The sequence below is a fragment of the Neophocaena asiaeorientalis genome, unplaced genomic scaffold, assembly GCF_003031525.2.
Source record: "Neophocaena asiaeorientalis asiaeorientalis breed wild unplaced genomic scaffold, Neophocaena_asiaeorientalis_V1.1 scaffold59, whole genome shotgun sequence".
Lineage (NCBI taxonomy): Eukaryota > Metazoa > Chordata > Mammalia > Artiodactyla > Phocoenidae > Neophocaena > Neophocaena asiaeorientalis.
In genome coordinates, this window is record NW_020174268.1 from 16883798 (window position 1) to 16905309 (window position 21512).

Sequence of the window (21512 nt, forward strand, 5' to 3'; positions counted from 1 at the left end):
CCCCTGCATCGGCAGGCGGACTCTCAACCACTACGCCACCAGGGAAGCCCGTAGTTGCATCTCTTAATGCCCACTTTCTTTTAAGATTTTTTTTTTTTTTTGATTTGGCACATTTTTAAAGTCTTTATTGAATTTGTTACAATATGGCTTCTGTTTTATGTTTTGGTTTTTTGGGCGTGAGGCATGTGGGATCTTAGCTCCCCAACCAGGGATCAAACCTGCACCCCCTGCATTGGAAGGCCAAGTCTTAACCACTGGACCACCAGGGACGTCCCTCATGGCCACTTTCAATAGTGCATATACACAGACTCGCAACTGAAGTTCTGACGGAGCAGTCTGAAACTGTGCGAAGCACAGCAACTGGCCCACTCGCTAGAGTGGCCATCCATGGTCCAGCATGTTTTAATTCTACCTGCTTATTCATCAGTTGCCTGACTAAAGAATGATATTATGTCCAAATCAAATTGCTTATCTTGCATTTCACAGGACAAAGGGGAATCCTGGGTGTCTGAGTTTGTTTCCCAAAGACTTTCCATTGACCCAGCTCATACTTCTCAACAGGAAGTCATATAGACTCAGAAAATGATCGAATGTATGCAACTGAGAGCCAAGGATGATCATAGTTTGAGGTCAGATATAAAAATATACACATGCAAAGAGACAGAAATAAGACATTGGGGAGCATTTTCACGAAAAGTTACCCCTTTAGAGAAGAAATTAAAATTATACTTCTTTAGGGCTTCCCTGGTGGCGCGGTGGTTGAGAGTCCGCCTGCCGATGCGGGGGACACGGGTTCGTGCCCCGGTCCGGGAGGATCCCACGTGCCGCGGAGCGGCTGGGCCCGTGAGCCATGGCCGCTGAGCCTGCGCGTCCGGAGCCTGTGCTCCGCAACGGGAGAGGCCACAACAGTGAGAGGCCCGCGTACCGCAAAAAGAACAAAACAAAACAAAATTATACTTCTTTACCTGAATTTTCAGGTGTAACTCACTTTGTAGAATACTTGGAATACTGAAATCCTCTCTCATTTTTATGACACAATTGGACTTGTATTTCTCTATAACAAGTATTAGACCCAGAAAAATACAAAGCGCTCAGTACGAATGCAGCAAAATGTACCCCGCAAAATCACATATTTAAAGGTAAGATTATCTTACTGATAAATTATCAGAAGTCTACTCAAATTAAGCTACAGAATATGAATGCAAAGCAGTCAGAGTTACTTTTATATTTGGCTTAATAGCTAAGAAGCTTAAAAAGAAAAGCAATATTATAACAGGGCCAAACAATGGGACAGCAGAGTCACTCGGTTCCTATCAAGCCTTCTCCCTAATATTCTGTACGAGAATATACAAGGGCTCCCCTGGTGGCGCAGTGGTTGAGAGTCCACCTGCTGATGCAGGGGACACAGGTTCGTGCCCCAGTCCGGGAAGATCCCACATGCCGCGGAGCGGCTGGGCCCGTGAGCCATGGCCGCTGAGCCTGCGCGTCCGGAGCCTGTGCTCCACAACGGGAGAGGCCACGACAGTGAGAGGCCCGCGTATGGTTGATCTTGGTTAAAGCCTAGAGGAGATATGCAGACACTGATTCAAGATGCAATAAGATAACCCGTTTGTTTTTTGGCCTCGGATGGAATCGCTGCTGAGTAAGGGTTGTGTAGACCAGGGTTGGGAAAGAAGGCCATTTGGCAGGTAACTGAGGTAGCAGTCAGAGCAAACAAGATTGCAGCAAATGTCCGGGTAGAGGTAACAACCCAATATACAAGAATTCAAAGTAGGTTGTTGATCTGGCCTTTCTTCCCCAACTGGAATAGAAGTTCCACGTGGGCAGGGATTTTACATTTTGTTCATGACAGTTATCCCCAGCTTCTGGAACAGTTCCTGGCTTATAAATATTTGATGAGTGAATGAACATAAACTAAGTTTCAGAACACATATTTGTCCAAGGAAATTAAATTCCACAAATATCTAATGAGCACCTAAGCAGTGCTATGCTAAGTGTCCTTGTGTAATGCAGAAGTCACTGCAGTGTGACTTGGGAAAGCATGGTTCCGGGCGGGGGGATGGGGGGAGAGAGGCACTGATGAGATCAAGGAGTGTCTTTGGGAATACAGCCATTTGGGATGGTATTAAACGCTGGACGGTAGGAAAGGCAGAAACTGGGACCCAAATGCCAGGTCTGACCTTGGAATTCAGTTCCCTGAGCTCCCTGAGGGCAGGAAGCGCTTCATTTGCCTTGCGTGCCTGGTGCCCGCTCAGGGCACTTTCCAGCAGGTGCTCAGTAAATGCCTGTGGATCCAGGAGCTGGCCATAGGGATCCAGGGAGGCATCCAATCTAGCCTCGGGATCAGCAAGCTGCCAGGACCAGCCTGGGACTCGGCTCAGGGCTTCGTCTGTCTCCACCTCACTCCCTTGAATGACCAGGGCCAAGTCCAGAACGGGGACTGTCAGAGTGAGGGCTGAGGACTCGTGCCCCAGAATTAAATGTTAAAATGTCAAACCCCAGGGCCCTACTTGAGATTTCCTATACCTTAGAAGAGGGACCCAGAAACTAGCACTGAAATCAAGTATCCGGGTAAGTCTCTTACACACACCAAAGTTTGGATTCTACTAAAGTAGGATTTCATAGACAAGAAAAAAGATCTAGTAAGAATTCTCTCTCAAATATCTGCATTAGTAACTGAAATCCCAAGGGCATGAGAAATTAATATTTTGGGTGGTTCCTATGGACCAGGGACTGTTTAAGATGCTTTCACATATAACTACTTAATATGCAATAATTCAAAGGGGTAGTTTCCTTATATCTATTTTTAAGGAAACAAGCTCAAGGATAGCAAATAACTTGCCTAACACTGCACAGCAAGTACCTAGTGGGAATCTAAACCAGGTCTGTTTAATCCCTGAGACCACACGCACCCCTATGTCTTGCTGCATCTTGGGCAAATGCAGAATGGAGGGAATCCGGACATTCCATAGCGCCTGTCTTTAGGGAATGTACGCAGACTCAGTTTCTGATTGGTTGCATCTGTCAAGGTGAATTTCTGGAAATCAAGATTTGAGGTTTTAATTATACATGCATTAGGTCTAGACAGAGAGTGTCTAAACCACCTGTGACTTTAATAATCCTCATAAAAAGGCAAACACCAGATGAAGTGATTTGTCTGGGGCAGAAAACTTGCGCATAGGACAGACAAATACCTTAGGAGGACAACAGGGGAGGTGTAGACTGTTAGAACTGACACTGCTGCTCTGCTCCAAGTCTTCTCAGATTTCAAAGAGAGCCCAAGGGACTTGCCTGGTGGTGCAGTGGTTAAGAATCCGCCTGCCAGTGCAGGAGACCATGGTCCGGGAAGACCCCACATGCCGCGGAGCAACTAAGCCCATGCGCCACAACTACTGAGCCTGTGCTCTAGAGCCCAGAAGCCAGAACTACTGAAGCCCGCGTGCCTAGAGCCCGTGCTCCGCAACGAGAAAAGCCACCGCAATGAGAAGCTGGCGCACTACAATGAAGAGTAGGCCCTGCTCGCCGCAACTAGAGAAAGCCCGTGAGCAGCAACAAAGACCCAATGCAGCCAAAGAAGAGAAGCCAAAAGTCCAGCTTTCCCTGTGAAATATCCTGATTTTTATTTTATTTATTTTTAAAAATTTGTTTATTTTTGGCTGCGTTGGGTCTTAATTGCTGAGCGCGGGCTTTCTGTAGTTGCTGTGAGCAGGGGCTACCCTTCGTTGCGGTGCAAGGGCTTCTCACTGTGGTAGCTTCTCTGGTTGCGGAGCACAGGCTCTAGGTGCCCGGGCTTCAGTAGTTGCGACGCGAGGGTCATTAGTTGTGGCTTGTGGGCTTAGTTGCTCCGCAGCATGTGGGATCTTCCCGGCCCAGGGCTCAAACCCGTGTCTCCTGCATTGGCAGGCAGATTCTTAACCACTGCACCACCAGGGAAGTCGCCTGATTTTTAAATATAGATAACGAATTCAAAAGTTTAAAACACACTTTAAAGGGCAAACAAACAGGTCTGGAAAACAAGGACAGGCCCATGCAGTGCCAGTCTACAACCTCTGGTCTGGAGCTCCCTCCCAGAGACTTAAGCTACATGGAGTAACTGGGATATTAATAGTTCCGTGAAACGTGCATCTGTGCATCCTGTTTACATGAAGGTACACCCTATCACTGCTGCTGGTTTAACGTGAGAAAATGTGCATCACATCGTCTTTGACTTCATGCAGGTGTATGAGACACAGCCTGAAGGCCAAATTTTTGTAAACTGAATTGGGCCTTTCTATTTACTTACCACTGTTGGGATGCCTCATTCTGGTTTTGGCGTGATCTTCCATTGGCATTGGCCAATTTAAAATTAATGATTCGCTGGCTCATTTTAAAGGAAAATGGAGTAAATTCTCCGGGGGGAAGAGCCTTCAGTTTTAGTATGCACCCCCTACTGCATCTGCTTTATTTTTTAAATTTAATTTTATTTTTTAATATTTATTTATTTGGCTGTGCCGGGTCTTAGTTGCGGCATGCGGGATTTAGTTCCCTGACCAGGGATCGAACCCTGGCCCCCTGCATTGGGAGCGGGTAGTCTTTACTGGACCACCAGGGAAGTCCCTGCATCTGTTTAATATTAATTGACTGCATTTGGAGATTTCCTAAGAAGAACTTCTTGGTACTTAAGCATTAAAACTGCTCTGTTTCAGAGCAGAAATTCTCTCTCACTTACCGAGCTGATAATGCGATTCGCTTCATATGATGTAATGATACACGTTCGGAAACAGGAAGTTTAGAACAACTAATAGGGGTTTTACCCCTATTATTTAATGATTTAAAATGTTAGGTTACGTAGGACTATGAACCAGCCAATGAATTATTGTTGTTTCTAACACTTCCACGGTCTAAATAACACTTCACTCTTTTGGTATTGGCAGCGCCTTAGGGAATATTTTCATCTCTATTTTAAGACAGGGTTTCTTTTTGCAACGTGTATGCATTTATGTCGTGTTATCAAGCGAGGCAACGTCAACCGACCAAAGCAGAAATCATCATCAAATCAACTGAACACAATGTCACAGCGTCACCCGTCTAATAATGGATGTTAAACGCAGTACAGACGCACAAGCATCAGTGTGAACGGATTAAAAAGGCACTTACAAGGATGACCCGCAAAGACTCCTAGTTTCCAGACCCAACAAAAAGCCTCCAGGAAGTGAAGCCGGCAGGTTTTAATCTCACTTATTTTCATGGCTATGTTTTTTTTATTATAGTTTTCCACTGTAAAACAAAAGCGCATCAAAGGAGTCTGGTGGATTTTGGAGAAGAAACACCTCCTCTCTCCCGAAAGTCTGACGGAGCCCAGATCCCGGACTGCGATCTCCAACTTCCCCCCACTCTTCCCTTCCCCCGCCTCCTCTCACCTCCCACCTCCTCCTTCCTCCGCCTCCTCCCACCCCATCCCTTTCCCCTTCTCTCCCCTCCCCCGGCCCCCAGGGCTGCGGGCGGCTCCCTGGTTTCGGCGTCGCACACACGTCTGGGCCGAGTGTGGTTCCCAGGCTCTCGATCTGGAATTCAGACGGGAAAGTTTGCTGGCAGCTCCAGCGCCCGGGCCGCCCTCGGGCCCGGCCCGTCAGCGCCCGTCAGCGCGGCATTCACACAGGGGCGGGTGGCAGCGCCCTCCGCTTGTCTGCTCACTTTCACGACGATTCTGCCCTTGAAGTTCAGCACGGATTAATGAGCGGCAGTACTTTTTGTTTTAGAGAAGAGAATGAGGAAGCCGAATGGGACCGAGAGGGAGAGAGGCGAGGGGGAGGCGCGAGAGCCGGGGAGCAAGTTGGCGCGGGTGGGCTGGGGATGGAGGGTACTTTAGGGCGGAACTGCATCGTCGGATTCCGCGCAGAGGTAGGTGGGTGCAAAGACAAGGGGCCGGACAACGGAGTCCCAGGCAAAGAAGTGTGTGGTATTTCTGCTGCCCGAAATGAGGCCACACAGTCTTGTTTCCCACTTCTTCAGACTCAGTAGATCCAGATCAGATCGCGTGAGTCTGTTTTATTCCCATTTGCACATGAGGGCACTGAGGCAGGGACAGGCTAAGTGACTCGGCCACTGCCACACGGCTCTTAGTGGCCGACCCAGGACTCAAGCCTACATCTCTCTGACTCCAAACCCCTATTCTACTGTGACCTAGTATTTGCTGCTTCAGACAAATGGCTCACCTTTAGCACCGATTGACTCCATGCCTTGTGCGGAGCACAGGCAGGTAGATTTGCAGGTAGGTATGTGCTCAGAATTCATCCAGACTTGTATTTCACAATGGACGTAATCAGTGCATGTTTACCCCTCAGGATGTTGAGGAGGCCTTTCATTAGCAGGAATCTGAATTCCTAGACTCTCTCCAGAGGGAGTGCTTAAGGAGCTGTTGTTTCCAGTTAACCCGAGTCTCCTTGTGGCTCATTTGGGAGATTCCCTGGGCCCTAGGCCCATATCCCCGGTGCAAAATTGCTGGACTCTCTAATAAGAGTTTTTAAATCCCCCGATTCCCATTCTTCTACAAAGGAAATCTACGATAGTGAGGGCGGGGGAGACCAGCAAGTGAAGTTAAACTTGAAGGTTTAATGGCACTCTTGCAACATACCCAGAAAAGTCCTGCTGGGCCATGAAGAACCCCTGGGAAAAACTGGGATTTTGGCCCCTTTGGTATTTTACAAACTGTTTACTCTGGAGACTAAGGAGATGGGTAGTGATGGTGATGGGACATTTGTGGTCCCCCAAGTATGTGTGCCCCTTTCCTGTTTATCCCCAGCAAATACAAAACACACCTGGTTCACTTAGGTTCTTGGATAGTAGTTTCTTTTCAGAAGATTTCAAGATACCACTAAGGATGGTTTGGGCTTCAGGTGCTATTTTTACTTCTACTTAATATCTACACATCAGTCTACATCAGTCACCAGAACGCACCCTAATCGTCACCCCAAAAACGAGGTAAAGATTTGACAAGTCTAGCCTTCCAAGAAAGTCCGAGGGAACATGTTTGACACATGTTCCAATACAGTGCAGGGGAATCGGTGTTTAAGATGCTGTGTCATAGAATAATACCTCAGGGTGCTAGCTGACGGTGCCTTTATTCCTAAGCCTCGCGCAGCTCCCATATTGACTAAACCCCCCATAGGATCACTGGGAAGTTCTCCTGATCATCCTTTCTCCTTTTATACAGGTTAAGAGCTGAAGCCACCAGATATGAGGATTAGTACAACCTGACACCCAAGCCTTGTTTTTGGAGTGGGTGGGTGCTGTGGTGGGCCTGTGGCTCCTTAGGCAGGGAGCCGGTGCCCGGGCCGGCTGTGGCAGTAGCGTGAGCCCCGGCAATGCGAGGGGCGTCGGTGGATCTGGGCAGCTGCTCCACGGCAGAATCGTGCTATTGCCTCCAGGTGGTCAACTGCCCTAGTCTTTTTTCATGACAGCCTATGGGGGCCTGCGGGCAGGCTTTCCTTGTGTTGAGGAGGGACCCCTGGAGGGTGGTCAGAGAATCTCCTGCTTCCTGCCAGGCACCCTGAAGAGGAGAAGAGAATCAGGGGAGTCAAATGAATCTGACAACCCACCTCCCTTTGCAAGTAAAGTTGGCTCAGAGCTGCTTCCTTATCTGGCCTTGGAGCCTTTGCTGCTCGTGGGCTCCCCTGTACCCTTGACTGCCCGGGCGTGTCTGCCACCGCCGTGCCCTGGGCCTCAGACCCTTCCCGGCCATGGTCCCTCTGCTGGATCCCCTTCCTAGGGAATCCAGAGGCAAGTCCAGGTTGATCTGCTCCGTGAACAGTGGGCAATGTAGGTGTTTGCCTTCTCACCAGGACCATCGACAGACAATACTTGGATGCCAGGGCTGGCTCTGGGACAGGGAAGCTTCAGGCCTTTGCTGTGGCAAAACAGTGAGGGAGGTACTCGGGGTTTTCAGCACCTCTTAAATCATCCCAGAGAGAGAGAGCGAGCCACTTACTTCTGCACAACGGCTCTGCCGCCGACTCTGTCACAAGAAGATGAACTACAAGTAATAAAACCAAGACGGAGTTCTGTGTAAACCTCTCCAGCTTACAAAGATTATAGAAAGTGGAAGATGAGAGGGACATTGAAGACCATCTACTTCTACATCCTCATTTCGCGGCTGTAAAAGCCGAGGCCCAGGGAGGTGTGTGGACTAACTGACGGTCCCACAGCGGCTCCAAGGCAGGAGTTGCACCAGCATTCTGCGACTGTTGCACTACATCCTTGCTGTTCCCCAGTCCTAGGGCATCTTTCACCTTTTGAAAACAGGCAGAGAGAAATCCATCCTCCGGCATCTTCACCTCCCTCTACGTTTATCGTTTCCAGCTGCTAAAAATTGGCATTTTAAAAAGTGGGTCATCCTGCCGGTCACTGAGGGTCAGGGCTCTGGTGGGTGCTGATTGAGAGGAGGGAGAACAGGCAGGTGGTTGGAAGCAAAACAGCCAGCCTCCCGTCTGTCGCCTGGGGATTCTGTCGCTCCAGTCCCTGGGCGTGTGCCCTCAGCAAATACCAACCCACAGAGTCAATTGCCAACTCCAGTCATCTGTACATTTGCCCTCCGGGAATGTAAAGCTGGAGGAAATGCCATTTCCTAATCTCATTGGCCTTGGATGGAAAGATGTTTTTGCCCAGTAGAAGCCTTCAAAGAGCGAATGTGTATTTAGCACCTGCAGTGCTCTCCAGGATCCTTTAAGGGACCCGGCTGTCAAGAAAAACCCACAGATGCTTCTGGCTTTGTCTTTGCCTCAGTTAAGACCTTTGGGTTGCAAGTCATCGACTTGAGTTGGCTGAAGCGTGCAAGCAAGTGTGTAGATAAAGCCGTGCGTCATCAAGTCCGAGGACGGATGGCTGACAGGCACCCAGGCAGGACCCCTCTCCAGCTTCGTCTCTGCTTCCTGTCTCGCGCTCTGCAATCGATTTTCTTCTTCTTGGTGGGCAGCTGGACTGGGTGGGAGATGATCTGCTATGATTACCACGTTTACATCTCCTCTCCTGCAGAGATTAGCCAGGCGACTGGCCGTCCTCAGCCCAACACCAAATTCCCAGGAGGGAGGATGTGGTTGGCCCAGCCTGAGGCAGGTGTACAACCTGATCCAAACAAGGTGGCCGCAGGTAGGGTGCCCCAAGACAGACTGAGGGGCGGTTCTCCCTGACAGGAGAATGAAGTGCGGTGGGCAGACATTTCCCAAGGGTGACTCTCCTAGGCTTTGATCCAATTAGCCATTGGTATAGAAAAGTGGTAGGTGCAGGTGGGAGTCTGGGATAAATCAGACACTCTAGAGACTTAATTTGCCTAAATTCTTGAGTGACAAATTCTCTATCATGTAACTCTGTCTTTTTAGAGAGCTGTTTCCTTGCAGTTCAACCCCTGTCCTCTGGGCTCTAAGAAAGCCCATTCAATCAACCTGAGGAATGTCTTAATCTTTTATGTGGTTATCATATATATTTTCATCCTGTTGAAGGGTGTTAGCTGGATAGATACTGAGAATGAAATAAAGGTGTAATATTACATTTGTATGGTTGATATATATAGGTATGTGCGTATGTATATATTGAGTTGGACAAAAAGTTCATTCAGGGTTTTCCGTACAATGTTACAAAAGCCCCAAACGAACTTTTTGGCCAACCCAATATATACATACACGTACACATACCTACATTTTTATTTATTTTTTATTATTATTTTTAATAGTACTTTTTAAAAATGCATTTTTTCTTTTTAATTAATTTATTATTTTTGGCTGCGTTTGGGTCTTCGTTGCTGTGTGCGGGCTTTCTCTAGTTGCAGTGAGCAGGGGCTACTCTTCGTTGCGGTGCGCGGGCTTCTCATTATCGTGGCTTCTCTTGTTGTGGAGCACGGGCTCTAGGTGCGCGGGCTCAGTAGTTGTGGCACACGGGCTTAGTTGCTCCGCGGCATGTGGGCCCTTCCCGGACCAGGGCTCAAACCCGTGTCCCCTGCATTGGCAGGCAGATTCTTAACCACTGCACCACCAGTGAAGTCCATACCTACATTTTAAAACATCCAACCTACTTCCAGAAAGGATTGGAGCAAATTCTAATAAAAACAGAAGAAATATGACAAAAACCCATTAACATTAAAAAGATGTAAAAGTCAAGTAGCAAACAGGTTGCATTTGAGCAGAGTGGCAGAGATGGACAAACTCTGATTCCTGGCCTGAACTGGTGACTCAACTTGGCTCTGAACTTTCTAATATTTAAGAGAAAGAAGAAAATTTATGAATCGAGTGGCTATTGTCATTTAAGCATCTAGAACAACATCTAGATGGAAACATCTAGAATAGTGGAAACATCTAGAATTGTGGATCTCAAAATATAGTCCAGGGCCTCCTGGGGTCCTCAAAACCCTTTCAAGGGGGTTCCATAGGTCAAAACTATTTTCATAATAATATCAAGACACTGTTTGCCTCTTTCAGTCTCATTCTTATGAGTATACAGTGGAGTTTTCTAGAGCAGCGGTCCCCAGCCTTTTTGGCACCAAGGACCGGTTTCGTGGAAGACAATTTTTCCACGGACCGGGGGGGGGTGGATGGTTTCGGGATGATTCAAGCACATGACATTTATCTCGCACTTTATTCCTAGTATTATTACCTTGTGATATATAATGAACTAATTATACAGCTCACCATAATGCCGACAGGGCAAGGAGCTCAGGCGGTAATGCGACCAATGGGGAGCCACTGTAGATACAGATGAAGGTTCGCTCTCAGGCCGCTCACCTCCGCTGTGCAGCCTGGCCCAGGGTTTGGGGACCCTTGTTCTAAAAGCTACATGTCATGTAATATGCCCACAGATTGAATGCAAAAGCAGGTATGAGAATCCAGCTGTCTTCTACTAAGCTAAACATTCAAAAGATTTACAGAAATTTAAAATAATATCACTCTTCTCACTAATTTATTTTTGTTATGTAAAATGTATTTTCACAAAACATTAATTATGTCGATCTATTTTGAGTCAATGCTATTATTTTAAATGAATTAATAAATTAAAAATTTTTGATATGGTAAGTGTTGATGGATATATCCTATATAAGCAAAAACTCTGGGGTTCTCAATAATTTTTAACAGTGTTAAAGGAGTCCTGAGACCAAAATGTGCAAGAATTGCTATCGAGAATCTTACTATTATTTATGTACCTAAGATGGTGATTTTTGCCCCCAAAATTCCATTTTAGAAGGCATTGGGCATGTCTCTATTTGATCCTTGGCAAAACGAAAATCAGTTTATGAATAAAGTATGATTTTTGTAAACATACATTTGTTTATTGCTCATTTTATCTGTTCAAGAAACATTTATTGAGCCCTTGTTATATATGTTCCAGGTGTGGTGCCTGACTCTGAAGGCAGTAAAGGGCGAGACAAACATGACCCCTGCCCTCGTGGAGATTTGTGATCTAGTTTGCAAAAGGGGCACAAGGTTGACTTGAAAAGAATTCAGGATCAATGTAAAACCAGATGGAAACTGCTTTTGTTTATCTCCACATGAACTACCAATTAATAGAAATACTATTTATTTTAATGAGTCTGAAGATTTGAGGCTAAAGAATCTCCTGGCAGGAGGACACCATGTGCCAGGTATTGGATTTACGGGTGATTCAAGTTACAGCAGCCCTGGTCTGTTATTATTGTCTTGGAAGGTATGATACGTTTTGAGAAAATTCAGTATAGGTAAACAAAAATCTGTATTAGAAAGTATTATACTTGTATTTCAAAAAGAGTTTCCTTTTTGGAAATATTGGACTCATCAAGGGAATGATCAATACCTTTATTGATGGAATGAACTGTTCATTGTATACTTAGAATATGACTCAAATGATCACAGCTTTTCAGTAGCACGTATAATGCATTTAGGAAGACAAAACTACAGTGTACAGTTACGGTAAAAAAGAAGGAAGCAAGCTTCTAGGTATGGCCTGTGTCTGATGTTAGGTGAGCCTCAGGCCAGGAGGAAAAGTCCAGAGTTGGTAAGAGAAGTGGCAAAGCAAATAAGAACTGTGAGGTGTAAGTTCATTTCTTTGTTTTATAGCATGGTTGGGCTGGAAGGTCAAGACGGTGCGTGTACGTCTTAGTATCTTAGACAAAAATCTTTTATTGTGTCCTCGTCGATTAATGAAGAGATGTAGGGTAGATATAGGGCAAATTAGAGTGATTTGAAGCTGGTTGAACAATCACTTCCCAAAAGTCTTGGTAATGGATCCATTCCAACTTTGACGGAGGTCTCTATTGACTTGCCACAGGGCTCTATCTTCAGCTGCCCTCTATACAATGTTGTTATAAGTGATATCCTGAAGAAATCTGTTGATGGCAAAGATGGGAGGAATAGCTTATACATTAAGATGCTAGAACCAGGGTCCAAAAATATTTTTAAAAACTGAAACAATGTACCCAGTCTAGTAAGACAGAATTTAAGAGGAAAGTATCCACCACTGGGCACCCAAAAGCCATCCACACAAGTCTAGGATGTTTGGAACCTGACATGTTAAATGGAACCAGAATGAGGCAAATACAAAAATGTGTCTGTGAAGACCTTGTTCAGAGTAGGCTCCCACTTGGCACTAGGACGTTTCCTTAAGCTCCATGGTATCAGTAGGTATTAGGACGGGGCGGGGGGGATGAGGGTGAGGGTGGGGAAGAAACTCAGGTGGGGCATGTGGTTTAAGAGTACAATGTGAAGAAAGGAAGAAAGGAAGAGAGAAAGGAAGGAAGAAAGGAAAAATGTGCGCAAGTTAGGCCTCACCTGGAATATTGGAGGCAAGTCTGGGTTACCACCTTTTACAGAGACTTTGGCCAGCCAGAAAAATAGAGAAGGCAGCAACTAAGATGGGAAGGGTCTTGAGATCACATCATATCCCTGCTCTCAACCCTGCAGAGTGAGGCCCTGTCGAGGCCACAGGACTCCTGGCTGCCTCTCAAACCTCCCCTCCTACTTACTGTCTCACTTCCCCTTTCTGTCTTGCTGACCTCCTTGATATTCCTCAAACATCACACATATATCATTGCAGGGCCTTCACTCCCTCCCCTCCCCCCATTCACATGGCTCACCACCTCAATTCACTCAGGTCTTTGCTCAAATGTCATCTCCTCATTAGGGCTCCCTTGCCTCCCAACTTAGGGGAGAAGCACTCCCCTTTCCCAGTCTCTGAACTTGCTTTTCCTTCAGTGTTTTGATTGCGGAGCACAGGCTCCGGACGCGCAGGCTCAGCGGCCATAGCTCACAGGCCCAGTCGCTCCGCGGCACGTGGGATCCTCCTGGACCGGGGCACAAACCCGTGTCCCCTGCATCGGCAGGCGGACTCTCAACCACTGTGCCACCGGGGAAGCCCAATGAGCAATTTTTAGCAGACTCAATGAGTACAATGAGGCCCTATTACAAACCTACAAGAGTAAAACCTCTGAGAGCTACTCAGACACTGAAGGAGCTACTTTGTGGATGAGGCTTTTCCCATGTGGCCAGGCTAGAGTGGCGAGTGGGCGCTGAGTAAGGGAGCTTCAGGAATCTCAGGCTCCGGGTAAAGAACTGTTTCCAAGAGGTGGAAAGGGTGGGCCTCTGGGAGCATCCCTGCCACTAGGCGTGTGTCCTCAGGTATGAGGAGGCTACTTGCCAGGGATATTGTTTGGAAGTTGAATTCGCTAATCCTGAAGACTTTTTTTCCCATTCCCAAATTTTGTGAGATTGTGGCAGGTCAGCCCACCTCTTTCTCGTTAAAACAATTTTGAATTTAGTCTACTGAAATAGTTTTTCTATGTGAACACATTTTTAGTGTTTTGCATGTGATAATGGGATTCAATTTGTAGAAATGATGCCCATTTTCAGAAACACAGAACAGAATATGTGAGATTTAGAGGAGAAAGACTTTGATTTCATGGGAAATGTGTGTCATTCTCTGAGAGCATCCTAGGAATGATCAGGATGTACCTAATTTTTCTTATTCACGTGTCTGATGTGCTTACTGCCCTTCTAGATAATTATAAACATTGCTTTCTGAGTATCTTTCTAGATAAGACATGGCATCTCTCCCAAGGAGAATTTTAGCACTCAACAGCGGAGAAAGGAAGCGAATTATCCCTTTGTAGCTGCTTAGGCACTTTAGGTAGGCAGCAATTATCCTGGTGTGGACAGACAGACAAGAGTAAACAAGACTCTGCTTTGCTTTTTCACCAAGGCAGTTTTCTTTTTTATAGCACTAAATGTTGTGTATTAACACAGAGCTCAGAGGACATAGAGGTCTGTGTATTTTTATAAATTAAAACAAACAAAAAAACATAACAGTGCTTGTAGAGGCCTCTGTGTTCCTCACTCGGGGGAAAAAGCACAAAATATCAGTGTGGAGGGATTCCAAGTGCCTCCTAGCTAATCTCTGCTGCACTGCCTTACTCCCACAGTCCTGAAGCAGGCCCAGAGCAGAGAGATACGGCCTGAAAGTGTGTCATGGGAATTTGTGACTGTTTCTCTGGCTACGCGATGAGATTTTTGCTGCCTAGAAACGTCGGAGGTTGGAACCACACAGCTAGTGTTCTGTTAACCTAATATGTAGAAAAGAAAGTCTTTCTTGGAAGTCTGAATTTTTAAAACTTATTTCAAAAGGCGAACAAGAGAGCCCAAACATCATTTCAGCACATTAAAACAACAGCAGCAGAAACTGAGCTATGTGAAAGCTATATAAAGAGTGAACCTCGGCAGTCCAGTGGTTAGGGCTCTGTGTGCTCTCAGGGCAGAGGGCCCGGGGTTCAGTCCCTGGTCTGGGAACTAGGATCCCACAGGGCACGGGGTGTAGCCAAAAAACAAACAAACAAATCAATTAAAAAATATAAATAAATGAAGAGTGAACCTTCTTTCTCTCCCAGCATCAGCCAGATTCTAGAGCACGGTTTCATGAGATGGGAAGCGGAGTATGTGAATATTAGTTCCTGAGGAACTTCCCAGGAAGTGAATTTGAAGGGAAATGAGATCAGTGAAGCCAGAGCAACCCCAGGGTCAGAAACGAGGATGCTCCTGGGATATAGGACGACTGATGTTTCCCTGGGCATCGGCACCAGATGGTGGCTTTCCTAAGGGACTCTACATCATTGGGGCTGGGCTTTGGGTCTGACCCAGCAGTGTGGGCAAGACCTCTCTCTCCTGGTTCCTCTTGTGCCCTATAGAATAAATCAGTGGAATCCAGACAACTAGCGGACCAGGGTCCCAGCCACACTGCAATTTCTTGTTTATGCTTTACCCGCCTACTGCCTGCACTGGGCTGCGTGCTCCCCAGGACAGGGACACATCTTCACCATTGTATCCCCAGCACCTAGCTCGGCCCAGCCCCGAAGGAAGGCAGCCGTCAGTGAAGGTTTTTTGCACGTTACTGTTAAATGAAGTGAAAAGGTCCAAAAAGTTAACGCAAGCCTGCACTAACCCGCTTCGAACGGTGGCACAGACTGCGCGCTTGGGTTTGAGGGAGGGTTTTCTTCCTCCATGTGGTCTTGGGTGTTCAAGTAATGGGCACCAGAAGCCCATCTGGTTACCTGAAAACTCAGTTCTTTGGCGGTCCGGGTAGTGAGGACAGGGTCTGAGTCCTTGCTCACCATTGAATCTCGGGGTACAGTGCCTGGCACCCGGAGATGACTCACGAGCACTTGTTAAAACAATAAAGTGATCGCTACCGGCCCGACTTGCGCCTACTCGGCTGCTGTTATTACAGACTAAATGGACCTCTTTCAAAAGAGGCACGTTAGGAAACGGAATCGCCCTGAAGGGCAAACATGTTGGGGTAGCAGCCCTTTTCCTACCGCTCTCTGGGAAGGTGAGGAGAAACCTGGGACGAAACTTCCCAGGGTCACGGTCCTGCACGGACCGCCGGCCTTGGGTTGCCGAGGTGAGCGGGCGTTCCCGGCCTCGCTCATCACGCCAGAAAAGCCCCAGAACCAGAGCCGGCAGGTTGGGAGGCGAGGAAGGCATTTCCTCCCCCACGTGACAAGGCCACTCCTCCGACTCCTGCCGGATCCGCGCGGCCACCAAGTGTCTCAAAGGTGAGGACTGAAGAACTGCGGCGGCGGCAGTGGGAGGCGCGGCTCGCCGCCCCGCCGCGCTCCCTCCCCCACGCCTCCATTTGGTGAGTTCCTAATAGGCTCCGGAGTCGGGACGGAGACCCCTGCCGGCGGGACGCGGCACTGCGGCTCCCGCCCTCCGCCGCGCAGGCTGCGCCCCGGGAGCCAGCTAGCCGGCGAGCCGGGGAGGGTCCGCGCGGCACGGGACGTTTGTGTCCTTCGCGAGCCAGGTCTTGATTCCACCTCCAAGGGCTCAACGTGATCTCTTCTTTGGACGCCCTCCGAAAGATTTTAAAAGACATCTGTTCCCGTGTAGGGCTGCCCAAATGTCCCCCTGCCTCGGTTCCTGTCGACGTCTCTCGCCACCCAGGCCCCTCGCACCGACTGTTCCCAGAGCTCCCGGGCGGAGAGAACCCGAGAGCCGCCGTCCGCAATCAGCGGGTCCTTGAAAGGCAGGGCAAGGCCTCACTCGGTTTCTTTCAAGTTCACGGAGGCTAGCCAGACGGCTCTCGGGCAAGCAGTTGCCCACGCTCTGCTTCCGGCAGAGCCCTAAACCAGTGCCTGTACCTCTGTGTGTGTGTGTGCGTGCGTGTGCCTGCGCGTGTATGGGAGGGTGTGCAAGGTGAAAACGGGATGTACTCGAAATCACAATGAGAGAAGCGAACAAACTGAAGTGAGCACAGAGGAAGAACGACTTACTATGAGCCTGGGACCTAGTTGGAGAGGCAGGACTAACCTTGCGATTGTAATCGCCACTTTCCTTGCCGCCGAGTCCTAAGAGAAACAACTCCACGAAGGCTGGAGAAGAAAAAAATCTTGGGGCTGCTGGTCTGGAGCGAATCCCCTCAGAATGAGGGAGATTTGAGTCCTTGCAAGGCAAGGGGATGGATTAGGCCTTCCATGTCGAGAAAACAGTGGCTTAGGGTGATCTGCTCCTGGCTGGGCTGGGCAGGTGGAATAGTGCGCGCCGCCGCTGGTTCCCTGCAGTCCCGGAAGTGCAAAATGAGTCTGGAATTCCTACTTGGGATGGTTAGAGCGTGGTTCTCAAAGCGGCACCCCCTCTCCTGGGAACTCGTTAGAAATGCAAATTTGGGGGTCCCACCCTAGACACTGAATTACGGTCTCTGGGCCCCAGCAATCAGTTTTTTAACAAGCCCTCTAGGTGATTGTGGTGTTCCCTAAAGTTTGAGAACCCCTGGATTAGGAAATGGAGAATAAAGGAGCCGGCTGGGTGGCAGTCCCGGTGCCAGACAGTGAAAGCCGGGCTTCTTGCCAATAAGTAAGTAGGAATGAGGGTGTAACGCTGACAGGCATAGGCTGGAGGGAAGGGGATCCAGTTTGTGAGGGAGAGAGTGCTGAGTAAATGTTATTTTGGTCCCGTTGATGTGAGGGCAGGACACCCACGTGGAAATTCCTGGAGGCAGCGGGAAGGCAGAGCCTGATACACAGGTGGGAGAGCAGGGGTGGGCTCACCTGTGTGGAGCCGCAATGGAAGGAGTGGGTCAGCTCACAGAGGAAATATGTCTAGTGACATATGTTCAGGTAGAACATTCACAGTGTTGTACACGCATCGCCACCATCTAGGACACGGGGATGGGGGTGGGACGAAAAGTCCAAAACTTACAGGGAAGAGCTGGTCAGTGAGGAAGAAGGAAAACCCAGTCAGTGCGGTGCCACGGAGGCAGGGAAAGGGAAGAGGTTCAAGAAAGAACCAGTGGGAGGAGGAGAAGGGCTCAGACATGAGCCGGCCTAGGGCGGTGTTTTCTGACCCATTAGACGGCTGTGAAGCAATAAGGTTGTGAAACCAGCATTTCAAACAGTAATAGAAAATGTCAGCGTGTATCTTACATAGCAAAGATAGGGTTTCGTGAAACTTCTGTTTGATATGTTTTTTGGGGGGGGGGAGTACAACATCATTTCTGTGTCATTCTTGCCAAAAATGTATAACGTTCGGGCAACTTGAAAAAACATCAGAGAAACCAAAATTGAGAGACTTGACAAAAAAACTGATCAATATTCTTCAAAAGCGTCAAGATCATAAAAGTCAAGAGAAGGCTGAGGCGCTGTCACAGATTCACGGGACTGAGGAGGAATAACTAAATGCAGCTTGGGATCCTGGATAGGATCCCGGAACAGAAAAGGGACATTAGTTGAAAACTGGGGCCTTTAGTTTGGATAACAGTATTGCACTGATGTTAATTTCCTGGTTTTGTTATTGGCTGTCCCACATCGGTCCCCAACAAGGGTTCTCCTGGCCGGTGTTGTTTGAGCCAATAAAACAAGACCCAGTTCAGTTCAGATGCTGTGGAAAATTTTATTCTGTGATCGAGGAACGTGGAGGCGGCAGCCTTAGGCTCTAGAGGATGTGCTCCCGGGACAGGTCGTGGGGTGGGGCTGCTTTATAAGGTCTCCGGCTGCAGGGAGGGGGCGGGGTTATTGCAGGACAGGCGCATGCGCAGCTGTACTGCTCCGGCTCCGGTTCCAGTGCTGTGTGCCGCCTCTCTGCACTCGGCCCGATTCCGCCATCTTGAATCGCGGTGTCTTATGGGGGGCTTTTGCACACGGCCTGCAGCTGAAGTGTCGGATGGGGCCGTCCTGCGCTGGGAGCCGTAATGCGACTCGTTGGGTGCGAGGCCTCTGCACGTGGCCCCCTACAGGCAAGTGAAACTACACTAAGCGCAAAAGAAGCGTTTAGACCTTATCACCTAGATGCCATCTTATTTTCCCCAGGGACCCCCGTAGGCTTTGCGAGTGACGGTTTCGACAATTGCAGTATGGGTCTGTAAGATGTTAACACTCGGGGAAGCTGGATGAGGAGCGTTTAGTCTGTACTGTCTGCTATAACAAAATGCCACAGACGGGGTGGCTTATAAACAACAGACATTTCTTTCTTACCATTTTGGAGGTTGGAAATGCAAAATCATGGTGCCGACAGAGTCTGTGGTGACAACCCGCTTCCTGGTTCATAAATGCTGCCTTCTTGCTGTGTCTTAGGGGCGATAGGGAGCTCTCGAGCCTCTTTTATAAGGTACTAATTTCATTCATGAGGGTCCCTCATGACCTAAGCACCTCCCCAAACCTCATCTCCTAATACCATCACATTGGGCAATAGGGTTTCAACATATGAATTTGGGGGTTCTGGGGGACACCGCATTCAGATCATAAAAAGGGATATACGGAAATCTCTGTACTATTTTTGCAACTGTTCCGTGAGTCTAAAATTAGTTCAAAATAAAAAGTTTAAAAAGTACAAAATGTATTTTTGTAGATGTGAGCAGGGGTTCGTGATACAAACTCTGATGAGAGAGTCTGAGATCCCCACTGTCTTCTGGGGTGTGGAGGGCATGTGGACCAGGCAGTGAGTGAACCCTCCTGGAGCTGAGGGCCCAGGAGGTCTTTTGGGTGCCATGGGGGAGGATGAGAAGCTGCAGGGCATGGGTGCGGTCAGAGAGGGGGCTGGGATTATCACAGTGTCTGCAGGCAATTAGATGCAGGCCTCAGTTCTGCAGTTTGACAGAGACTGTAGATTCCAGAAGAGAGAGGAACTCCGACCCGAGGAAGTTTGAGAGCCGGGTGTGAACAGTGGATGTCTGGATGTTGCAGTGCTATCCTGTTATAACCTACAACAATCCTTTGGGGGAGATTACATGCCAGGAAGAGATCCCCTGTTACCCCGGGGGAGGGTGCATTTGATAGTCTAGGGTTGTGTATTGTCTTTAATTTTTTTTGGGGGGGGGTTACTTAATTTTAGGTCCCTGTTTCATAATCGAAGTCCTATTTCATAATTGAAGTTTCCCTGAATCCTAAAAGCAGGTAAGTGCCCCTCTTTCACAAGGAATCCTTTAAGCAATCTGGAGGAATGAAAGGTTCTGGTAATTCAGTAGCTTCTAACCTCCCTTGCTAATGTAGTGAGTTAGAGCGATGTGCTTCTCAGCTGAGGGCAATTTTGCCCCCCAGGAGACATTGGCAATGTCTGGAGACATTTTCAGTTGCCACAACTCTGTGTGTGTGTGTGTGTATGTGTGTGTGTTACTGGCATTTAGTGGGTAGAGGCCAGGGATGCTGCTAAACACCCTACAGTGCCCGAGACGCCACTCCACCCCACAACAGAAAATGATCCAGTCTCAAATGTCAATGATGCCAAGGCTGAGAAACGGTGAGTTACAGGAGATGAAGATCTGAGTTCTGTTTATGTTCAGGAAAAGCTGCCCGGGTGCTTTTCACGAAAGAAGGGTATTAAATTTCATTTATTGGCTTGATTTCAAGTGGATAATTATAACCTGCCTACCTAAAATTTACACTTTAATTTTCAGTGGTTATCTTTCTTCAGTTCCTGCTTAAAAAGGCTCAGTGCGGCTGTGGTCTTGACCCAGGGCAATATTCTGTGCCTGACTCGGTTACAAGTCAACAGGGGGTGAAACAAGGGGTCTGTGAAGTGATTTGAAACCTTTGGGAGATAAAAAGCACTAAAACAAGAAACTTGGGACGTTTTCATTATTAATTATTAGTAATATCACGGTACTCATTCAGCCACTCTCAGGATTCCCATGGGATTCCTGTGAGCACTGAGGTCAAAATCAGATTCCTGACCTTCGGTCTAACCAAACACTGCCCAGAATTAATATGTTATGGTTAAAAGCAGGGAGCTCTCCCTCTGCAGGGCCCTGCTGCCTGCTCCCAGCATTTGGGAGAGGCTCTGCATTGGCAACATCCAGCTTCAAAGCAAATCTTCAATCTTCTATTCGTACTGGCTGTTCCCATATTTAGAACAGAGCAGCACATACTTGTCTATTGCTTCAAGGCAAGAGCAAATTCTGAAGGTATTAAATAGAGTCTCACTGCAAGCAAACAAGAGAGGCCAGAAAAAAAGGGCAAGGCTTTGCCTCTACTTTTCCTAACGTTTTAAAGATGATAATAATTCAGGGTGGCAAAACTTAAAATCGGAAGTCAGGCTGTCAACTGTTGGACAAACCAAATGGTTACTTTTTTATAAACCACACAGATTAGTTCGTGAAACCTGATTTGGCTTTTTTTTTTTTAAACAGTACTTCGATGTTAATTAAGCAAGCCTAGACAGCTACAGACAGGTATAAAAGGAGCTGGGTTTTCCTTTGTAAGGTGTCTTTTTCTTCTTGTTCATTGTCCCTAGGATTTCTGTCTTTAGAAATATAGTACCAATCTCATCCTTAGTAATTTGAAGTTTCGGCAAAGTGTGACTTTTGGGATTTTGAATGGTGCTGTGTGTTGCTTCTCTGCTTGACATATCTTTAAGTAGGTTTGGAATGGAGACTCCTGGCATGATTCTTCCTTAATCCATATTATTTCATAGTACAAGTGTTGCTTTTTATATATGGACAAAATGCCACTGATGTTAATTTGACGTTTGGTAGCTGACTCATCCTCACCCTCTTGCCTAGGCCCTTAAAAACATGGATTTAAAGGTGTTAGCTGAGAGGAG